At 44.8% G+C, this 19,696-nt stretch overlaps 1 pseudogene; it reads left to right on the top strand.

Moving 5' to 3' along the window:
• The first annotated feature begins 19,155 nt into the window (after positions 1-19,155).
• LOC136649800 (5S ribosomal RNA) lies at positions 19,156-19,275 on the top strand (annotated as a pseudogene).
• The last annotated feature ends 421 nt before the right edge of the window (positions 19,276-19,696 follow it).

The raw sequence follows: 19,696 nt of genomic DNA, 5'->3' as shown, positions 1-19,696 counted from the left end.
TTCTTAGGCCTCCCTGGGTGGCTCAATCCTATAGAGGGCCTGTGGTGCAGATGGATTGGGGCTCCTTGTGCCCACTAGAGATGTACCCAGACCACAACAGAACAGGTAAGGTGGCAGTAGGGGTGGGTTGTGTTCAGGACTCTTTCACACATCTCAGCTTTACTTATAATGAGTGTTGTTATATTTTCTTCTTCAAATGGGCTCACAGGGGCACTTAGACATCACAATAATTCTGTGAGCTCAGTTAGGCTTAGAAGAGTGACTTGTTCAGGGCTCTCCAGTATGCTCCGTAGCATTGCCGATCAATAACAAGAGGGAACACCATTGCATGACATTGCTGCCAAATTGAGTCACAACTTAAATAACCTTTCTTTCTTTCTTTCTTTCTTTCTTTCTTTCTTTCTTTCTTTCTTTCTTTCTTTCTTTCAAAAAATGGGGCATTTGAACACTAAGTATATAAAACTTTATGAACTATGATTATAGAGAAGATTTCACTCTACCATTTTATTGAACATTATATGTTATAAAGAACAAATCTATTAATTACCCGGTCTTTGAGCCCAAGAGAGGTATTGTCAGACATTATTATTGTTGTTGTTGAAAAGTGGTAAATACTCTATTATTGAACTAGAATAAGGGCCCAATCCTCTCCTGGGCTGTCTTATGAGATGTAGGGATGCGGATGCAGGCTGTGCTGCATGTTGAGAGCCAGTCAAGAGAGATAAGTATAGAAAAATTTCATTCACCTCCTCCGCCATTGCCTGGTCTCCTATGCACCAGCTATTTTACCAGTGTAGATCTGTTAGGGCAATGTTGGGCCCAGGATGGGGACTCTTTATCTCATGGATGCCTCTGCCCCTGAGATCCGCCCAGACTCTCCTCTGGCCCAGCTCAGTCCACCTTGCTGCCACCTTACTTGCCCTGGCCCTGCATCTCAAAAAAGACATAGTGGAAATGGAAAAGGTGCAAAAGAGAGCGACTAAGATGATTACGGGGCTGGGGCACCTTCCTTATGAGGAAAGGCTACGGCGTTTGGGCCTCTTCAGCCTAGAAAAGAGACGCCTGAGGGGGGACATGATTGAGACATACAAAATTATGCAGGGGATGGACAGAGTGGATAGGAGATGCTCTTTACACTCTCACATAATACCAGAACCAGGGGACATCCACTAAAATTGAGTGTTGGGCGGGTTAGGACAGACAAAAGAAAATATTTCTTTACTCAGCGTGTGGTCGGTCTGTGGAACTCCTTGCCACAGGATGTGGTGATGGCATCTAGCCTAGACCCCTTTAAAAGGGGATTGGACAAGTTTCTGGAGGAAAAATCCATTATGGGGTACAAGCCATGATGTGTATGCGCAACCTCCTGATTTTAGAAATGGGTTATGTCAGAATGCCAGATGCAAGGGAGGGCACCAGGATGAGGTCTCTTGTTATCTGTTGTGCTCCCTGGGGCATTTGGTGGGCCGCTGTGAGATACAGGAAGCTGGACTAGATGGGCCTATGGCCTGATCCAGTGGGGCTGTTCTTATGTTCTTATGTCTGCTGTCAATGCAGGTCTTACTGGCTGCTACACCATTGTCAGCAAGCCACACACTGTCAGAGCACTGAAGCAATGGCAGCCCACGTTATATGCTGGCAGATCACACAGTAGGACTGGATTATAAAAGACAGTCCAATCCTAGCCATGTCTACTGAGAAGTAAGCCCCATGGAGTTCATTGGGACTCCTCCCCAGGGAAGCATGTATGGGATTGCAGTCATAATAAATGTAATAGGAAAGGAAACTGATTGGATGTACTATTTTGCATTGGTTACACAGTCAATAACACCATTTCTAAGCCCATTCAACTCATAAATACTACCTTATGCTTCTTTTGTCTGGGCCACACTACTTGTGTATTCTCTAGATTTGTAGCTATATTTCTACTGTACTGATAGTAATAATCACCGAAAGGGCAAATTCAAATATTCTAATAGCTTAGGGAATCCCCAAAAGACCATCTAAAACTAATAATAACGGCTTTAATGAGTATGCTGGGGATTGTTTCAAAGCAGCCCTAGAAAAAAAAAGCTGACAGTGCAAAATCTCAGGGAGGAACAAAATAGTAGTAGAAAATTGAGGTGAAATTCTCAAGACCTGAAACAACTGGTGAAGTGACTTTAGGGCTTCACCTTCTTGCATGTCTCACATGGTGGTTGGAGGAGGAGGAAGAGAAGGAAGGGCTGCAGCAGCAGCAGAATCTTTGTTGGAATTCCATGATATCCCCTTCTGCTCAGCAATGGGGTCACTCATCAAATGGGTGGTGCAGCTCTGCCATGTGTCAGTGATTTATGGACAGGCACAACTGACACCAGTCTTGCCATTAGCTGCTGCACCAGCCAAAGCTGGACAGAGGCACTCCTGGCCAAGGCTATCACCTGCCTCTCTTGGAGCAGGGTTGGGTCCAGGAGCAACCCAAAGTTGCACACCTGCTCTTTCAGAGGTAATGCAAACCCATTGAGAACAGGATGATGAACTCCAATTCTTAGATCAGCTCTCCTAACAATCATCAGTTTGTTTTGGATTAACTTTCAGTTTGTAAGTCCATATCCAGCCCCCCCCCCCACTGCCTCCATATAACAGTTCAAGATATCTACTGACTTCCTAGAATCAGATGATATGGTGAGCGAGAGTTGTGTGTCATCTGCGTATTGGTGAGACTTCAGTTCAAATCCAGACAACTTCCCCCCGTTTCATGAAAATATGGGACAGCATATAAACAGCATTTGGGATCCCAAAGGACAGGCACAATCAGGCTTAGTAGTAGTTCCCTAGAAGTACTTTCTGCACCCTCCGTTCCAGGTAGATTGAAAACAGTACAACACCATGTCTCCCAGTCTCAACCCTGAGAGGCCGTACAGAAGGATAAACATGTTTCAGACATCACTGAGAGTTTCAACAGAACTCACAGCAATGCTGGTGCCCGACACAGTCAGTCAACTATTATTATTATTATTATTATTATTATTATTATTCCCAGTGTGGAAGGGATTGTCACTCCCGGATTGGCCTTTTCAGCCACACTAGACGCTGTGCCAGAACCACCTTTCAGAGCGCGATACCATAGTCTTTCGAGACTGAAGGTTGCCAATACAAATTATTATTATTATTAACAGTATTAACTAGTTATTATTAACTAGAGAAACTAAGGCCATTTCAATCCCAAACCTGGATTAGAAGCTAGACTGACCGAGGTGAAGACATAAGTCAGTAATGTTTGATTCACACAATTCTGTTTTTGAAGTAGATCTTCAACAGGTGATTAAGAGCCAGAAGCGGGGTTCAGCTTAGCATCAGAAGGGTCTCAGCATTTTATGTTGAGGCTTCGGCCCAATCCTATCAAACCTTCCAGTGCCAGTGCAGCCGCTATTCATCCCCGAGGTAAGCAAACAAATGTTGCCAGGGTGCTTTTTAGCACTCCTGTCTTTTTGATTGACCTGGAAGTAAAGAAGGGGGAGAATGGTGTAGTAGCACTTCACAGTAACTGGCTATCACTGGGTGGTAAAGATAGGAATGATAGCTGCTCACTCACCCCCTGGGCTCTTGAAGGTAGATCACATGCTGCAGATTAGTGTCTGAGGAAGGTCTGAGCCCTTGACCAAATGGACTGTTGAAATAAAAGTTCATTGAAATAGATGCTGTTGAAATAGAAGATGGGGATTTAGTGACTTTTCCTCTTAGCATATTTGTAGTCAATTGAAAAATAATGAATTATAATGTCCTTTAAAAAGCGAAGGGGACAGGAAAGGAACTTTGAGGATATGGTGACTTGTGATCTTACCACGTAGGGAACATTTTTGCATGAAAATATCCATTTGGATATGAATGAATGAATATGACGGGTCCATCTTGAAAGGATGGAATCCTGTGAATCAGTCCCAAGATCTTGAAAGCCCGAGCCTGCTGCTTAATTGTAGGATAACAAATCTGATGTGAAAGATTTTATATTAAACTTCCAGTTGCAAACTAAACTTTAGCTATAATCCCATGCACAGTTAGACTGCTGAAATCCCTTTGAGGTCAATTGGGTTTAAGCAGATTAATGGTGTGCTGGACTGTAGCCTTTGTTCTCTAACTCAGCATGCTTTGCCACATCTTGTTTAGAGTTAACTTTCCAAAATAAAGTTCCTACGTGTTACACATTTACTTAGGTCAATTTACAGTTCAAGAGAAAAAAAGCATGCATCTATCCTTGTGTGTGTGTGTCTGTGGTTTTGATAAGAGCATTTAATATATATTCCACTAATACTAGCCAGTGAGACTACTTCCAATAGCACCATTTACAACAAAATTGAGATGACCAGACATGTCATTTCCCCCCAGGATATGAAAATGTCCCTTTCATTATTACATAGGAAGCCACTCCTCAACTTAACTCCAGTTTCAGATGGATATTGAAATTGTGCCCTCCAACCATTTCAGATTCAGTTCCCGCTGAAACTTCACTCTGCTTATCAGAAGAAAATCCAAAAGAACATTTTCAAAATGAAGTAACCTTGCCAAGTTCCTGAGCATATCTAATTTTAAATTTCTAGGCATGAGATACGAATTATTGGATGTCCCAGTGAGAGTTGGTACAGCACTAAAAGAATATGACACAGGATATCCCCATTCACAAAACAGGCTGCTTCACCATGATAAACCCCTGGAAAGGCGGCCAGTGCTCTACAGCATAAATACAAGTTGAATATTAAAGTCCCCCCCCCTTTTTTCTTTTTGCAAAATGATGTTACTCAGGAAGGAATTGAAACCAGAAAGCTTGTCGTTTCAAAGACTGTTCTATGTATACACTTGTTTTGTTAGTTGATGAATTGGCGGGAGGCCTTATATTCTCCATGCAAATAAAAAATGCAGCGGCCATGCAGATTCAAAACTCTGTGGGTTTCCCCACTGATTTTCTTCATCAGTCTGAACTGTTTGTGTAAAGTCAGGTAAACCGGCAAAACTGTTTGGTGTTTGTGTGTATGCGGTGTGTGTGTGTTTTTTTTTATTTATCAGGAGCCAAGCTAGTAACTTCACAACTTCCTTTTTTCTGCTCAGAAAGCCTGACTGGATTATGGGATTCGGTGAATGATCAAGGCCTTTGAAAGCTCATTACACTCTGCAACCCTCAGCAGGCTTTGCCCCCCCTTCCCCTTCCTGTTTTTCAAATAATAAAAAGTCAGGCTCGGGATGCAGCTTTGGGATCAGGCTTAGACTGTGAGGCTGAGAGGAAGAGGCTGCTTATAATTAGGTGTGAGTCTGCCTGGTTTATTTTTAGTTATTTATACTGATACCCATGCTCTTCCTTCAAGGAGCTGAGATCCATTTGGGATCTGGCCTTCACAGATGCAACTTCTCCAGCCCCCAAACACTGTTCACACATTCTGTTGCTGGACTCTAGGCATGCACCATTCAAGGGCTGCCTGAGCCTTTTTTTGGATGTTATTGAGGCTTGGGGCCAAAATAGGTCTCGAAAGTCTATGCTTGCTTTCAGCATCAAAAAGTCTCTTTGCTATTCAAAGAGACATCAAGTTTTATTCAAGTGAAGCTTTTGCAGAGCTTTGTCTGGCTTTGGCTTCTTTCTGCTTGGGCCAGAGGAAGTGCAGGTTGCCCTTAAGCAGCTCCTGGTTCCCCGCAGGAAGACAAACAAAACCAAGCCACCTCTAGGAACTCTTTTTTCACATTGCTACAATACCGGTTGTGTGAAGTTTATCATTAATAGAGGAGCATGATGCATGAAACAAAGCAGTTGTTTACTTCGTTGTTGAAGCAAAAACCAAAAACAGCCAAGGAGAGAAAGGCGTATTGTGAATGCACCAGATGGGAATGGTAGGGTAACCACAGTATGTGAAAAGGGAGGGGCACACTTTCTGCTATCATTTCCTCCTGAATATCACTGTCCCCCTCAAGCTGCAATTTGCCTTTGAAGCTGCTATTTGCTTCTTAGGAATTTATCAGCGAATCTACTTCCTCGTCCGCCATGATTCCTCAGATAGTCCTTATGCATTGCAGTTGAGCCGTGTTGAGGGTGGCTCAACTAAGGTGGCTTAACTGGACAACCAAAGCAGGCAGTGCTACCTGCCCCAAAGTGTGAGCAATGGGATCCTGGCTTTGTGTCATGCTGGTTGAGCACCACAGCCTATCGGGTTCTGCTGTGACCCTGCAAGTTTGCCACACCGATCAATTGAAACTTTTCACTTCCTTCATGTTCACCTTCCACAAAGCTTAGCTTATTTTTTTTTTAAAGGTGGGTAGGCATTTCTTTCCCTGAGTTCAACGATGGCAAAATGGAGGTTGCGAGTAGATAAGTGACTCGCTCAAAAGGCACACAGTGGGAAATGATTCCATTGCCATTCCCTTGCTCGAAGCATTATAGCACTGTGCTCTGTTCCATTAGAAGACACGATTAGATGGCAGAGAGGAACAACAAGAGTAGAACAGCCTCTCCTCCTATTCATGTGCAGGGCATACTGAGTCAACTGACTCCATTCGCTCCTTCCTCAGGGGGTCCATCATCTCTCACCTCCTGTTTGGCAGGCCCTACACTAAGTAATGTTGCACAGTTGGAGAAAGAGGCAGGGGGAAGCCAGGGAGGGAAAAAGACTGCTAAAGAAAGGAGCGCCATCCCTTCTGCATTTAGTGTTCACCTTTCATTTGGGAAGAGTTTTTCTCAAATTCTCTGTCCACCACAATGAAGCAGAAAGAGGAGGGAGGAGAGGGCGTGGGAGAAAAGATGTGTTTGCTTGTCAGGACATGAGGTTATCTTTTTTGGGGGGGGGAGGTGTAATTTCAGTCTGCCCGGTCGTCCAGAATATTACACACATGTCATCGTACAGAATATTAACCTCTTTTAAAGGTATCTTTTTCGTGAAGGAGACAGGCAGCACTAAAGCAAGGAGCCACTTTGTCACCATCTCAAGGGTGCCTTCCTGTAAATGGCTATTCTTTATTTAAGACTGGAATCTGTAATTATCATCAGGAAGCCCCACCGAGCTGAACAGCCTTTATTTCCATGTAAATGTGTCTCAGGTTTCGGCCTTTGCCAAAATGCTAAGTGCATAGGAGTGTTCTGGAGAAAGTCTACAAGTTCCTTCACATCATGGCAGTGGTATTGCTAACCACTTGCAAAGAAAGCAGGCAAGAACAGCTACATAAGAACATAAGAACAGCCCCACTGGATCAGGCCATAGGCCCATATAGTTCAGCTTCCTGTATCTCACAGCGGCCCACCAAATGCCCCAGGGAGCACACCAGATAACAAGAGACCTCATCCTGGTGCCCTCCCTTGCATCTGGCCTTCTGACATAGCCTATTTCTAAAGTCAGGAGGTTGCGCAAACACATCCTGGCTTGTACCCCGTAATGGATTTTTCCTCCAGAAACTTGTCCAATCCCCTTTTAAAGGCGTACAGGCCAGATGCCATCACCACATCCTGTGGTGTCTTTACCTGGCTAGTGGTTCCTTATGATGAACTCCCGTTTAGATTTTTAGTTCCACAGCAGCAACAGTGACTCCAATCAGATGTGATCATAATAGCTGAGAATGTAAAAGCATCTGAAGTAAACGAAGATAAGTGGTTGGTCTACCATACTCATTATGAGCTGAAGGAGTTCAGGGAGATATCAAGATCTCCCTGAACTCTGAGATGACCTAGGAGACCTAGGAGATAACCTGCCTTCATAGTTTTCATCGCCCTGTTTTTGTCATACTGTTATTTGTTTTCATGCATTATTTTCTGTCTGGGGGACATTATTTCCTGTTTGGGGGAGGGCAGGAACGGCAACAATATCCATTTCCTCCTTCCAGCCCTTGACACATTCCCTTGGGCCCACTCAGACTTGTACTAGCCAAAGAGCTGACACAAATCCAAGTAGACCAATTGGAGCCATGATGCAGTGGAGAAGGTTTGTAAAATTTTCTTTTACTTATCTCTCTGTTTTTTTATGGTCTTTGGCTGACCCACAGCATGCAACAGGGTCAGTGCTACTGCACACTATTTTCTGGCTGAGGATAGGATTGGACTATTGGTGTAATTCAAAACCTTCTGCAAGTGGTATTTGTCATTCGGTAAGCAGGGTCTATTTATCCAAAGTTGACCTTGTCTCATATGATTTGTAAGGGGAATCAGGGAAAAGTTGTTTCACCATTTAGTGAAAGTGCTGTACCTAGATACCAGAGACTTGAATAAAATCATTTTAGAAAGAGTCCACCCCCTCTTCTTTTTCAGTGAACTGCTTGTCTTCCTGAAGGAAGACTTACGATTACCTAGAGCTACAAAATGTAGTACTTAACTTTTTGATATTACCAGATCATTTAAGCATACAGTAAAATGTAACACCCAAGAAATGAACGGTATGGTGACCACAACTTATAAGAAGCCACAGGCAACCCCTGCTTCCACATAAGCTATTATATTGCAATGCTTGCGACAGGAGAGCAGACAAATCTCTGCATAATACAGTTTTTAATGCCCTGGTTACATCCACCAGCAAATCCTAGATCTGCTAATATTTAACAGTTTCACTTCTCTGTTAGGACAATATTTTACATGTGTTTTTTGTTTTTTTAAGTGTACAAAACCTAAGCTCCTTAGCAGTCGATTGTAATTCAGAACATGTTTAAGAACAGCAAAAGACAAAATTATTAGCAAATGAACGGGGCTTCCCCAAGGCTGGCTTCCTGGTGTGGAGGGAATTATATTAATAAGTGCGAGAAAGAGGTTTAAAAAGAAAGCTTGCCCACTGGGACAAAACGGAGCGCTGAGCTCAGTGTGAATTAAAGTTCTAAAATAAACTAAGCAAGATAGGCTTTTATACCATTTAGTGGGCCAGCTTGTATGTTATGTTACACAAGCTTTCAGGATGAAAAAAAGACCTCTCTTTAGGGATTTATTATGCATGCAATATTCAAATAATAACCAGATTTCATTATGGCCTGTTTTGTTTTGTTGCCCCTTCCTTCTTCTAGCTTATAACTTTGGTTCGCCCTAAAGGTTACCAAACTTAATATGAAGGCCAAATCCTTGGGGATTTTTTTGCAATAACATATAAGGATAATTTGCCTGAGAATATTCTGAGTCAGAAGTCATTTTAATAATGCCTTGATTTCATGGATTTATTTACTTATTTTTGTCTCCTCATCCCCCCCCCCAATATCGGATATTAGGGAGCCAAAGTGGTATAGTGCTTTAAACAAAGATCTGTGTTCAAATTTGGGTCAGTGATGAAGCTCAGTAGGTGATCCTGGGCCAGTCCCTGTATTTCAGTCTAACTTTCTTCGCAAGACTGTTAGGAGGATCAAAGGCGACAGGAGATACCATTTCTTTTCTGAGATCAGGGAGCTCACTGATGCGGTTCTGGCTTTGCATGAAGAAGCTCCCAAGTTCAGTCTCTGGGTAAGGCAGAGATAAACTCTTTTCTGAAAACCCAGTGAGCCACTACCAGTCACAGTGGGTGAAACTGCGCACCCAGTCCTATCCTTTTCCCTGCCATAGCTTGCAGCCACTCCAAAGAGGCAGTGCTACATGCTATGGTGTGGGGGAAGGGTGACGGTCAGGAAGCTTGGGAGAGACAAGGGAAAACATTTCCCCCTAACTCCTTATAAGCCTCCATTGCCAGTGGGTCTCCTCGGACCTGTGCCAGCCCTTTAACCTGCTCTTTCTCTGGTGCAAGTCTGAGGTGAGAAAGGGGGTATGTTAGGAAGTGAGAAAGTGTATAGTGTACTGCTGCAGGTCGTGCGTGCCTGGACAAACGTCCTCCGGACATATCTCCCCCTTCCCCTGTCTGCATCTCATCCCACCCAGCCTTCCAGCTTAACTGCACTCCCATGTAGAGCTAGGTGCTAGAGCAAGTCACTGCTGCTGCTGTAGCCCTTTCAGATTGCGGATCCAAAATGGCTGCTGGCAGCCCACTCTGTGTGACATCATAGGCCTTTGCGACATCGTAACTAGCATTACTATGTCACATCTGGGCAGAGAGGGTTGGGTCATGAGTTAGATAGACCAATAATCTGGCTCAGTATAAAACAGCTTGTGATGAGATTCCTTGGTCAGAACAAAATACTCTCTGTGTGTGCTCATGCGTGCATGCACACGTGTGTGTGTGTGTATTAAACTAAATTAAAAGAAATTAGAAGAAAATATACAGTTATAAAGCATTAAAGCTGCAATTGTAAACACGCTTATTTGGCAGAAAGGCCCATTAAAATCAATGAGTAGGCGTGTCTAGAATTTCACTCTAAGTATATGATGAGTTCCATTAGGTAAAGCATTAGGTGGCAGAAAGGAACAACAAGAAGAAAGGGTGGACAGGTGTCTTGTTTTCTCAGTTCCTAAGCACTACAATTTCATTACATGACAACATTCATTTTATGCACCAGAGAAAATAATGCACAGGTGTCTGAAATATTTTGCTTAGGAAAAACATTGGATCTCACAGCACACTGCTTTTGTGGTGCTGCAATCCATAACCTTGGAAAAGCCATTGGGGGTAAGGAATACCCAGTGTTTCCAGAGGAAACTTGATGTAGCTCAAACCTATGCATATAGTTTCCTGGAAGGGTGATCTGGGGCAAAAAACAGCTGAATCCTATTTCCACAGGTGAGCCAAACCAATCTGGTACTCAAGGCAGTGTTCAAATCCGCTGTCTACCTCCCAAATGCTGCCACTCCCCACCAGCACACCTCCAATTCCAACACCCCTTGCATGCCAGCACCCCTTTTCTCTCTCACCTCCCACCTTCTTTTTCCCTCTGGGTGCTACCTTATTCATTGGTGTCCTCCATATGGTTCCTGATTTGAAAAGATGAAAAACAACATGTATGGAGATACATGTCTCAGAGAAGCAGCAGCAGCTGCTGGGCCAGGGCACTCTCTTTATCCCCTTCTCCCTCCTCTTCTCTCCCTCCCTCCCTCCCTCCCTCCCTCATCTGGACTGGCCACAGCTGAGAAAGAGATCAAGATGAGCAGCCAACCTGAAGGCAGCTGCAGCTACCAGGCTGCTTGCAAGGAAAAAGGCAGGGGTGGAGCAATCGCAGTTCCTAAGTGCTAAACTTTCATTACATGACAACATTCCTGTTGAGATTGCCCCCCTTCTAGGAGTGCAGTAGAAGCTGAGTTCTATTGAAGTGAGTGCTCTGAAGTAGGGCCAGTGGGGTGGCGCAAGAAGGACCTGCGCCCTTTCTAGTGTTATCTTTAGTATCACCTTTGGAAGAAGTCTGATAGGAGAGAAGGCAAACAAAATGCCTGTGGGCCAAGGGAAATGAAGCGTGTCAATCCGCACTGAGTCTTGGCATCTTATTGCTCTTTGGCTGCCATCCCAACCACACTTTCCTGAGAGTAAGCCCCATTGAACAAAATAGGGCTTACTTCTGAGTAGACCTGGTTAGGCTAATGCCCTTTGTCCGAGATAGCAGGGCAGTTGTATCACTAGGATTTGTGTCACCTAGTGAAGGAGCCAATGTGTCACCCCGTGATGAACTTCCTCCTATGCAGTGGGTGGAGCAATGTCCTGAGCAGTGGGCATGGTGATGCACCATCGCCCCACCCCCAATGGTTTTTTGGCTCTAACTTTTGATAGAATATAGCTATTTCAGCATTATTTCCTTCATTGTGTTCTGCATGAAATTATGCATCGAATGATATATAACATGATGGGTTTTTTTCAAAAACATCAAGATTTTAAAAATTTTGGCCAGTAGTGGGGTCACTCCCCTGTGCCCGTCACCCGGTGTGGCCCGAACCACCCTAGCAACATCACTGGTGCAGAGTGAAATGGCTGATTGGGCAATAGGTTGGGGAAGCTACCAGCAGAAATCAAATGTGTGGTACCCCCCCCCTCCACACACACACAATTCACTTTCTCCCCCAGCCCACCTCTTGAAGCAGCTGATTAACCTCACTTCATGGTGAGCCAATCAGGCTAGCCAGTCCCTGCTACTTCTACATTTCTCTAGAGGTAGACCTAGGAAATGTGTTTAAAGGTGCTGTGCAGGTTGACAGTCCCATTGGTACATTCTGCGCTTGCCTCATGACAACATGAAACATTTAAAACGCCAGTCTGATGCCATTTCTCTCTGATTTTGCACATGCAAAACACCGTAATGAATTAATCATTTTTGACCCTATTCTCTCATTACACAGGGGTTTTTGGCCACGAGCAGTTTAATGGCATTCTCATATACCCTAGCTGAATCTGTATTGGGCTGTAGAGTTCAGACTGGCCCACACAGGCTTACTTCAGGACTGCCCAAACAGCCTGTTTTTCATCATTGCATATGATGATGCTCATGTCTATTTTGACAAAACCATTGTCAAAACCTCTCTCCTGAAGTCAAAGATTCTTTCCCTCGCTTCTTCAGTGTCCTGTCCCTTTTGTACATTATCCAGCACCGTTGGCCAACAGTCTGAGGCTAAGAGGCAGGGAAGGAAGGCCCATGGCCAGGGAGACAGACCAGGGACAGACTGCACTTGCTCCCGGTGTGGAAGGGATTGTCACTCCCGAATTGGCCTTTTCAGCCACACTAGACGCTGTTCCAGAACCACCTTTCAGAGCGTGATACCATAGTCTTTCAAGACTGAAGGTTGCCAACACATGGTGCTAAGTGGCTCCTATCGGCCACCACTACCTCTCTCTACAAAGTAATGTGTCCAATGTTTGCTGTCTGACCTTCAGTACCTGTTTCCTTCTGCAAGTCAACATGCTGGATTCCACGACTTCATTTCCACCCTTCTGCTGTAATTGCTTTCTCTTGTTCACAAGCTTGTAAATAATATATATTCACATTAGAGTGTTTGTCCCTCTGGGAGGAACTTCCATTCACCTCACTCTCTTTCTCTCCAAACATGCCACTGTGTGTGACACTATGAGATAAAGAGAGTAAACAAGCAGATTTCAGCTTGAACGATCACCATTGCTCAAAGCCACAGAAGTATGTGTACCCTCACTTTACGGGAAAATGAGATGATCTCCATCTGTACCACTTGATAATGATAACAGCACTTTATGCTCTCTCATTGAAGGAACATAACAACACATTGCCAAAGATACTTACGCACATTCTGCATTAAAAAGGGAAAGAGGGGGAACCCGGGAAACTATAGGCTGGTCAGCCTAACATCCATACCGGGTAAGATGGTGGAATGCCTCATCAAAGATAGGATCTCAAAACACATAGACGAACAGGCCTTGCTGAGGGAGAGTCAGCATGGCTTCTGTAAGGGTAAGTCTTGCCTCACGAACCTTATAGAATTCTTTGAAAAGGTCAACAGGCATGTGGATGTGGGAGAACCCGTGGACATTATATATCTGGACTTTCAGAAGGCGTTTGACATGGTCCCTCACCAAAAGCTACTGAAAAAACTCCACAGTCAGGGAATTAGAGGACAGGTCCTCTCATGGATTGAGAACTGGTTGGAGGCCAGGAAACAGAGAGTGGGTGTCAATGGGCAATTTTCACAATGGAGAGAGGTGAAAAGCGGTGTGCCCCAAGGATCTGTCCTGGGACCGGTGCTTTTCAACCTCTTCATAAATGACCTGGAGACAGGGTTGAGCAGTGAGGTTGCCAAGTTTGCAGACGACACCAAACGTTTCCGAGTGGTGAAGACCAGAAGTGATTATGAGGAGCTCCAGAAGAATCTCTCCAGACTGGCAGAATGGGCAGCAAAATGGCAGATGCGCTTCAATGTCAGTAAGTGTAAAGTCATGCACATTGGGGCAAAAAATCAAAACTTTAGATATAGGCTGATGGGTTCTGAGCTGTCTGTGACAGATCAGGAGAGAGATCTTGGGGTGGTGGTGGACAGGTCGATGAAAGTATCGACCCAATGTGCGGCGGCAGTGAAGAAAGCCAATTCTATGCTTGGGATCATTAGGAAGGGTATTGAGAACAAAACGGCTAGTATTAAAATGCCGTTGTAAAAATCGATGGTAAGGCCACACCTGGAGTATTGTGTCCAGTTCTGGTCGCCGCATCTCAAAAAAGACATAGTGGAAATGGAAAAGGTGCAAAAGAGAGCAACTAAGATGATTACGGGGCTGGGGCACCTTCCTTATGCGGAAAGGCTACGGCATTTGGGCCTCTTCAGCCTAGAAAAGAGACGCCTGAGGGGGGACATGATTGAGACATACAAAATTATGCAGGGGATGGACAGAGTGGATAGGAGATGCTCTTTACACTCTCACATAATACCAGAACCAGGGGACATCCACTAAAATTGAGTGTTGGGTGGGTTAGGACAGACAAAAGAAAATATTTCTTTACTCATCGTGTGGTCAGTCTGTGGAACTCCTTGCCGCAGGATGTGGTGCTGGCGTCTAGCCTAGACACCTTTAAAAGGGGATTGGACAAGTTTCTGGAGGAAAAATCCATTATGGGGTACAAGCCATGATGTGTATGCGCAACCTCCTGATTTTAGAAATGGGTTATGTCAGAATGCCAGATGCAAGGGAGGGCACCAGGATGAGGTCTCTTGTTATCTGGTGTGCTCCCTGGGGCATTTGGTGGGCCGCTGTGAGATACAGGAAGCTGGACTAGATGGGCCTATGGCATGATCCAGTGGGGCTGTTCTTATGTTCTTATGCAAGTTTGGGTCACTGAAGCCCACCATGGTGGCTGGAAGCCTGTTTGTGCAATCCATTGTCCTGAAATCATGATCTGCTATTTCAATATAAGCTATGTAAGGGCCCAATTCTATCCAATTTTCCAGGGCTGGTGCAGCCATGCCAATGGGGTGTGCGCTGCATCCTGTGGTGGAAAGGCAGTCACAGAAGCATTCTCAAGGTATGGGAACATTTGTTCTGTTACCTTGGGGCTGCATTGCAGCTGCACCGGTGCTGGAAAGTTGGATAGGATTGGGCCCTTAGCCTGCCATTATTTCTATTATCAGAATTGAAGCGAGTTGAATTAGCAAGTAGCTCTGGGAACACTTTTCCATATCCCAGAATGAGCCATTATGTGACTGATAGCAGAAATTGCCAATTTCTGGTGAAATTATGGCACATGGAGAAACAGTCTGATTTGCAAATGATGCAAGAAGACAAGGCGGTGGGCTGAAACGTCTTGAATTCCTTGTCTGCACATTGTAGGATCAGTTCCGAAATTGTAACTGAGTATACAAGCCCTCAGTAGCAAAGAAAAGGTACATGTCTGTTTTAGCTCAACTGTTATCTAGGAGCCTTTGAATGAATCCACATCCAGAGAGGTGGCTGTGTAAGAGGGTAGCTGCAGACACAATAAAGAGCACCTTAAGGACTATCACTGTAGCATAAGCTTCTCTGAACAATAGTCTACCTTGTCAACTGCATGAAGCAAAATTCTCAGTGAGCAGTCATATGTCTCATGCACGTACATGGCCAGTATATGCTTCATTGCTTCATACATCTGATGAAAGGAGGTGGCAGCACTCCCTGATTGTTGCCAGACTGCTCACCACCTGCCGAAGCAAGTAAGGCAGCCGTGGAGGCAGGGAGGGGTGAAACTGGGTTGTGAGGGTTGAAACGGGGCACGGAAGCTGCAAGATATGGTGGATTAAGTGGCGATTGTGAGCACCAGATCCTATCCCCTCTTTTCAAACCTCCCAGCCTACTTTGTCTCCTCAGACTGGTACCAGTGAAATTACTGGCACAGGTCTAAGGAGAATCACTGCAGGGGATTTTAATCTCCCTTCCCCCTCTGAAGCCTCCTGGTCCACAGCCCCCTCCCACGCTGGATACAGTGCACCTGTTTTCGGTGCAGCTGCACCTGCAGGGGGAGGAAAGGATAAGATCGGGCTCTAGATGTAAAAAATGTTGTGCTGTTATAATTTTATGGAAATGACTTGAGACCAGCCTGCATATGCAAAGCAAACAAGACAAACCGTGATCAGTAACATTCATGGCAATGCAGCAAACCTGGCACCAGGACAAATGGCCCAATTTCCTCCCTGAAAGGTAACACTTTTGCCCCATTATAAGGCAATAAGGCAGCAAGACCAAGGACAAAGAGGGCCACTTGATAACCTTCTCATGCAGTGTCTGCACGATATTCCTTGCACTGTAGTGCCGTTCAAAGCGACACATGCCACATGCTGCTTGCTGAGCAAGAAAAACTAGCTGGCACTCACTGAAGGAGATGGAGATGAAAAAAGGAAATGTACTGGTCTGATAACAGGCAAGCGGCATGGGGCTTCTCCAGGCTACAAGTTCATATTTGAGAGATCAGCGGCATCTTTTCCAGACCTGTCATTCTCTTAAGCTCCATGGATTGGATTCAAGGGTCATTCCTTGGCCAGGAGAATGAACATTCTTTTAACAGCTTGATAGGTCTTCCCTGTGTATCTTGGCAAGCAGATCTTTGCCAAATACACCATCAGCCCCATCCTCACCTTTCTGCCACCTTTTGATGCAAAAAGCAACTTTACTCAGAACTGCACATATATTGCATAAATCCCTCTAAATCAGTGGTGTTCAAACGTTTTGGCAGGAGGGCCACATCAACTCTCTGATGCTGTGTCACAGGCCGGGCAAAAAATAATTAATTTACATTTAAAATTTGAATATGTTTACAAAAATTTACATAAATGACTATATTAGAGATGGAACTTGTATGAATGAATGAAGGTCTCAAGGACTATAAAAGAGATGGAACTTTTATGAATGAATGAAGGTCTCAAGGACTATAAAAGAGATGGAACTTTTATGAATGAATGAAGGTCTCAAGGACTATAAAAGAGATGGAACTTTTATGAATGAATGAAGGTCTCAAGGACTATAAAAGACCTTGCACAAAGCAAGGCCAGCCTTTCTTTTGCTGTTTCACAAACTGAAACAGCAAGTAGTGGAGGGAGCCTTTGGCCTGCAGCACGCACAAGAGGTCAAACAGTCGGTCCCTCGCACTGAGAATAGTCAGGTTGGGCCAGTGTGGGCTCCAGTGAGGCTCATTGGAAACTGGGGGCTCCCTGTGGGCCAAATTGGGGGTCCCTGAGGGCCACAAATGGCCCCTAGGCCAGGGTTTGGGCACCCCTGCTCTAGATATCCAGGGACCTGATATTTAGAAAATACCAGCCACCATCAGGTGGGCTGTGAAGTTAACAACAATCACTGTTCAACAATAAAAGTTCATAGTGCAGTTTACATAGCAAATGGAATGAGTAATGGTTTCCCGGTTCCAAAGAGGCTGCATTCCAAACCAACTTTCCAGTACTAGCATAGCTGTGCCAGTGGGGCATGTTCTGGGGGGCGGTCACGGAGGCTTCCTCAAGGTAAGGCAATGTTTGTTCCCTTACCTCGGAGTTTCATTGCCCTTTCCTCAGTGCGGGAAAGTTGGTTAGGATTGCGCTCTCGTTGTCTAAAAAGAGGCATATGAAAAGGAGCAGGAACAGCCAATGGAGGGTTGATACACTCTTTGATCTGGAACAGTTGCCCTCCCCCCTGTTTGGTATGAATACGTTGCCACTTTAAAAGTGGCATCTTTGCCCTGTTAGAAGGGAACATGTAATTCCATTGGTAGTGTACAATAAATGACAGGAACCCATTGTAACAATGTAAAGGGCATTATGTAATAGGAAAAAGGTAGGCGTAATCTGCTAATGGAGACTCTGCGATAAATAGAACTGAAAAGAGCATTTGGCCATTTTTCTATGTGGCTTCTAGTGTAATGGAATCTTTCAAGAGTTCCCAGCTTTTTCATACAGTCACAAGAATATATGAATTGAATTTCATGGAGCCAAGGACAAAGGGTTCTGACTGGCCAAACAAAAACAATAGAACGTGCTTTCGAAAGCAATGTTTTGTGCCATGTACTGAAGAAGAACCATTGGATGTTTTTAAACAAACGGTGGCAGTAGCTTGCTCTGCTCCTTCCTGTTCTGTGCTGAAGAAAGGAATGCTTCTTTTCAAATAACATGGGGCTTCTGCGGATCTCTTGGAGAATCATTTGCATAATTTGGATTGTTTCATTTGCAGTTTTAAGTAACGCTTTGGTTCTGATGAGACCTCTGGAGGTGGTTTTGACATTTAAACAGTGAAGGGAAGAGATTCAAATTGATTAAAGCTGTCAAATGGCATCCTAATTGTATAAATGCAATCTTTGCCATCACCGCTCACAACGAGGGTATGTACATGCTGCAAACCACTTCTGCTTAGATTGATTTTTTTAAAAATTAAAATGCATAAGATTGACAGAAATCACTGTAAAATCACTAGGAAAACTAGTTTAGGTGTTTAGCACAGAAGAATGCTGCTGCAGTACGTGCAAGCAAAGTCAAAGGGGCACACTGAATTTTTCAAATGCAAATAGCAGCTGCATGAGGCATCAGTATAGACAAGGGTAGTATGAGAGGACAGGGAATTTAGCCTTCCCTGCTGTCCCAGTCCTGATTCATACTGCCTCCCTTCACCTTTTGGTGTCATAGAGAACATTTTTTTCTTGTCCCATACCAGCCATGGTGGAACCCTTCAGATCGAACATAGTTAAACATGATTAACCATTAGAGAAATTCCATTGCACCATTAGGTGCATTAGAGAAATTCAGCACACAGGAGGTGTGACCCAGTCACATCTTTGATGCATCATCTATTTTGGCGCTGAGTACATGTGTCATGACCCACATGCATAGAGTTGTGCTCAAGCTAGTGACTGAGGGAGAAGGTCTGTCAGGGTCCATGTTCATCTGAGGACCCACCAGGCCAGCCCCAGAGGCTTCAGTACTGAAGACAGGGGTAGCAGCCAGTTTGCTATCAGGGTAGGTGGAGGGGGGCATGGGGGGGTCCAGTGTAGGAGTTTGACCCAGCAACCTGACACAAGCATAATGTAGAACAGGGTCCAAGCAACCTGGCATAGGACAGTGGCAGTTCTGGCCCCTATGCCGTTCTGGGAAGAGTGTGGAAATGCTGCCCCAACCAGAAGTAATTGTGGTGATATGATGACATCACCGCAATTACTTCTGGTACATTCCTGTCTGGTGGACTCGTCAGGGCTCCACCAGACCTCCAGATGTGACTGGAGGCACCCTTTGGTCACATCCAGAGGTCTTCTGAGGGCTGTAAAGGTCATGCCTTTACATGCCTCTCTGGCCCTCAGAAGGCTTTCTAAGGCCTCCTGAAGGCCTTTGAAAGATATTTCCAGTTTGGGGGGGGGGAACTCTTTGGCCCTCAGAATGGCAGCAACTGTTACCCTGCACATGCCCGATCTCGTCTGATCTCGGAAGCTAAGCAGGGTCAGGCCTGGTTAGTACTTGGATGGGAGACAGCCTGGGAACACCTGGTGCTGTAAGCTTATACCATAGTCTTTCAAGACTGAAGGTTGCCAACCTTTTTTTTTTTTTTTTGCCTCTGGAAGGCCTTAGAAAGGTACTTTCAGTTTTCTGAAAAACTAGAAGGCTGCATATGGACATGAGGGCAGCATGGAACTGGGCAGCACAGTGGGGGACACCACTCCCAGCCATGCCATCCAGGAGCACTCGCACCCTCTGACTCACCCTAAGTATGCTACTGGCACAGGAGCAGGTGGAGGGTGTTTGTGGAGTAGTTGAGAAAGTGGGTTCAGCAGAGAAAGTAATAGGCAGACTACGGAAATAGTGCCTCATGGTGTGTGTGGCTGTGTGTATACGTATCATATTAGCACAGCATACTGCATGTGCTATGTCAATTACATGTGTTAGCAAGCTATGTATATTTCCATGTGAGAATGGAGATGT

The sequence above is a fragment of the Tiliqua scincoides genome, chromosome 4, assembly GCF_035046505.1.
Source record: "Tiliqua scincoides isolate rTilSci1 chromosome 4, rTilSci1.hap2, whole genome shotgun sequence".
Lineage (NCBI taxonomy): Eukaryota > Metazoa > Chordata > Lepidosauria > Squamata > Scincidae > Tiliqua > Tiliqua scincoides.
The sequence above is the reverse complement of the archived record's forward strand: the minus strand, read 5'-3'. Positions and strand labels throughout refer to the sequence as shown.